The following is a 4,251-nucleotide window of genomic DNA, read 5'->3' on the forward strand; positions in this document are numbered from 1 at the left end:
CAGGTCCCTGCTGCATCCCCGTGCTCAGGATGCTTCCAAGGCACCGAGAGCTGGGGAGCACGTTGTCTGTGTGCTCTGGTGGCAGCTCCGGCATGGCCAGCAGTGTGTCATTAGCCCAGGTCTTGCTAACCCGAATGAGTCAGCCTCACAGGTGCATCTGCGGCACCCACTGCCCTTGCTGCTGCAAGAAGTTTCGTGCTCGGTGCAGGCATCTCGAAATGGTGAATTCCTTGCTCTTAGGACACGATATTCTTTTTGAGTGAAAGCACTTTGTAGCATGCCGGGAGGCTGGCCCCACCACCTCAGCAGTGGAAACTTTTAGTAATGGCCCCCCAGTGATAAGCAGTATTTCTCTGCTCTCCCCAATCTTGTATAGATCAGTCGTGGTCCATTTATAGTGCCCTCGCCTCACAGGACAGTGCTGTTTGGGGCCACAGGAGCAAAAAGGCTGCCTGCCATAACTTCAATGTGTTTTCTCCCTGCCTCTTGCCAGATCCATGATCAAATTCCTCTGTTCAACAGATACACCAGTGTCATCCATGCCCTGCCTGTAAACACTCCTAAAGCCCCTGAGTAAACTGTTGTTATCCCTCTGTTGTAGTCCTTAGGAAAGCAGGGAGTGCTTGTTAATTTGCTTGGACATTACTTGTAATGAAATATTGCATCACTCCAAACAACAGCAGCAAAGCTGAGATGGTACGGAGTGGCATGTCTTCGAAAAGAGATGGTGAGCAGCAGCTATGTATAGAACAGCAGCTGGCTTTGTGGTTTTGGGGACCACTCTGGTGTCCAGCGTTTCAATTCTTGCTGCTTCTTTCTGTACCTCTCATCCAGCCTTGTGTACCCTCATGGGATTTATTGAGAGTCCCTAGACACATGTTTCCCCCTCCTGGCTGTCACAAACACGTGCTATGGGAACATAATGTGGGAATATTATTTTTCGATATCTCTCATGACTTTTACAGCCTGATGCTGACATTCGTGTGTGGCACTGACTTGTGTTTGGAAAAGGGAATTGCTTTGACCTGGTTATGATAAGGTATAAAAAAAAATATGGGCAAAGCCTAAACCATGAAAGTAGATGGTAGGGCTACAGGAACATGGATGTTTGCAGAGCAGGGAAATGTTTGTTTTCCTTGTTGGCTGCATTAATCTTTGTCAGAAGCAGCATGGGTATCTCCTGCTCCACACTTCCAGCTCTATAGCAGCCCTTTAGGACCCGCCTGCAGACCGAGCTGACCTCGCTGTCCTGCACATCTTCTAAATACAGGCAGGAGAAATAAAAATGACAACAAGGTTGTGTCCTTCTCATATTCTGCACTGCCTGAGGCACTCTTCTGGTGGCTCTCTCTTGTATTGAACCCGGAGGAGACTTTTTCCTGGATAAATATTTAAAGCCTTCGGTCTGGAGCCAGGTGAGAGTCAGTGCAGTTCCCTGCCGCAGGAGCGTGCTGCTCAGCGAGCAGCTGGCCTCGTCCCCTTTGCAAACCAGCAACAATACCCGCACTGGCAGAACTGCCCCTTAACGCTCTGGTTTGGTCTTTTTGTCTAACTGGCGATAATCCAACCTACCTCAGCAGTAGGGTTGTGTTACAAAACCTCTGTCAAGGGTTTCCTGCAAACCTGAAGGACATGACGTCTCTTCTGCTTGTGCCCGGTAACATAACTCCTACAAACACAGAGCTGGGAGGACTTCTTGATTGGCATCTCTAGCTCCTCCCCTCCTTTATTTTTAATTGTTTTTTAACGTTTATGATGGGTTGAGCCTATTCATAAGCTGAGCAAGCCTAGCCTTTGGAGGAGGGGGTTTCAATAGCTTTTGCTCTCATCAAAAGGCTGTGCTACTGTCCTGCTACAATGTTTTCTGTGGCTCACCCTAAATGTATTCATAGTTACTTTATACTCAGTTTTCTTGTGCAGTAATATCCTTTCATTTCAACATCTTCTCTCCTTTTGTCATCTTCACCTGTGTCTATTTTAGTGAAGTCATATCCTAACTCAGTCTTCAGTTCGCTAGTGCAAGTAAGCCATGATCTTTCAATCAGTTCTTCTATGGTAGCGTCTCCATTTCCCCTCTGCTATCCTGATCGCCTTTTTTCTGCACATTTTCTGGTTTCAGGGTTTTTATTATTACATATGTGTTACAGAATTCTGTGCTGCAGTCTAAAGAATGGATCACCATTACCAAGTACTTAATCTTCTCTCTCTCTGATGGAAATATGTTGCTGAATACACCTTGGGATTGTATGAGTATCATTCAAAGGCTCACTGCAGAGCCGTCTTATGAACAGTACATGTTTTATGGACCTTGGCCTTGTTCTCTCTGCACTTTTCAGCTGATCAGCCGCCAGCTAAATTTGTTTGTGACAATTTCCCAAGTATTTGATCTTACTTTTTATATTCTCTATATTCATAAATTTTACTCATTTTTTTTTCTGCTTACCAGATGGGTCTGGCTTGTTTATCTGACCTTTAAAGATCACATTTTTTGGTCCTCCTCCGTAGGAGGGATGCATCCCACCTCTGTGGCAGCAGCACAGTTTCTAAATATGCCCAGTTTCTTCTAGAGAGGTTCAGTAATTAAAAATTTATTTAAGATTAGTCCCAAGATCAAGGACTTCTACTAGGAACCTCTCTCTGTTGCAGCAGCTTTCCGTAACTTACTCCTTGCCCTCCTAACCTAGAAATCCCATCGCAGCCCTCATCTTCTGTGAAATGAATAAGTTCCCACAACTTCAGCTGAGCTGTATGTTGTTCATATTAGCATGAAGAGAAAGTAGGGTGTGTAATCTGACTTGGGAGTGTTTTTAAGGGGTCGTGAAACAGTGAGTCATCATTAACATTTGTCTGCCTTTGAGAAGTGTCTGCTCTCAGTCTGGCAAAAACCATCCAGGAGATGACTCAGGGGGGGTAAACCACACCGTAGTTTAATATTTGACTAAGAGCTCTTAGGCACGCATGGCTTGTCACAAACTGGGTGCAGGAGCCTGTGTCACCTGCCTTCTTGTGAGTGCTGTGGAGACCCCAGAATCCATCAGCAGGTAGACGCCCACCTTCCAGAAGGAAGTCACCCCAACAGGCAGAAAAATAAGGAAGACTTGGTTCAAATCCCCTTTTCCCTACTGTGCAGCCCTACTCCACGGCATCACTGTCTGCAGTGACTTCCTGACAGCAGCTTGTCCCACCGGCTGCTGCAGACAAATCTCTTCTGCTGTGCTTCACCTGGGAACTGCTCTGCGTGTAATTAGCGCTTGGGAGACAGGTTTGCTTGCTTGCTTGTTTTGTTGTATTTGCCTCAGGTTAAACCTCCTGGTGTGGTTTAGGGGCGAGACCCGGATGCAAGTGACAGCACAAAGATGTGGCAAGGAAAGGAGACTGGGAGGGACGTCACGGGGCAGTGACTAACTACCAGTCCTGTGGAACGAAGCAAGGGAAAGGATGACAGGCTGCTGAGTCCTCCTGAGAGCTATTCCCATTGCATCCAGGGCAGCTTTAGGGAAGGGAGTTACAATGAGGGTATAATGTTTCATTGGGGAAGTTCTTGTCTGCAGCCCTGCATGGCACTGGCTTTTATTTTAATGTTGCTGGTCAAGGTAAACCCTTAAGGGCAGGAGCACTGGGAAAGGAAGAAGGGAAAATAGTGTTGAGACTAGTTACACCAAGAAAGTATCTGTGTTTTTGTCTCGTCTACTCTAGGCTTTTACAGGGAGATAGGTATGGAAATGGCTCCTTCAATTTGCAGGAAGTAGAATAAATTTAACGTTTCCCATTAAAGGCCCCATAGGCAACCTGAGCTCTTCTTTACAGCGCCTGTGAATGGAATAGGATTGGCAGTGGGGTTCCCCATGGCCTCTCCTTCTCTACCACTTCCTACAGTGACTGCATCTCTGGAAACCTTCTGACTGTCAACGCCTTTAGGCCAGCTGTCAGTGTCTCCCATAAAGGCTGCTCTCCCTTGTGTTTGTGGATGGGGATTTCCCTGCAAGTGTGGGCAGTGCAGTCCCTACAAGTACAATAGTGCCCTTTCAAGGGGAGCGGGTCACAATAAACTTCTTGGTGCAAGAACTATACAGACTGCTTCTGCAAGCCTGACTTGTTGAAAGCAGGCTGGAAAACAAGGAAGATCCCCTTCTTCTATTCAGCCGGTGCTTCTCTTGTCTCCAACTCTACCATCCAAGCACTTGCCGAAACCTGTGCCACACAAAACCACCAATAATGCTTTCAGTGCCTCAGGTCTCTTTCTGTAGGGAA

Source organism: Pterocles gutturalis, unplaced genomic scaffold (genome assembly GCF_000699245.1).
Source record: "Pterocles gutturalis isolate BGI_N339 unplaced genomic scaffold, ASM69924v1 scaffold16402, whole genome shotgun sequence".
NCBI classification, from domain to species: Eukaryota; Metazoa; Chordata; class Aves; order Pterocliformes; family Pteroclidae; genus Pterocles; species Pterocles gutturalis.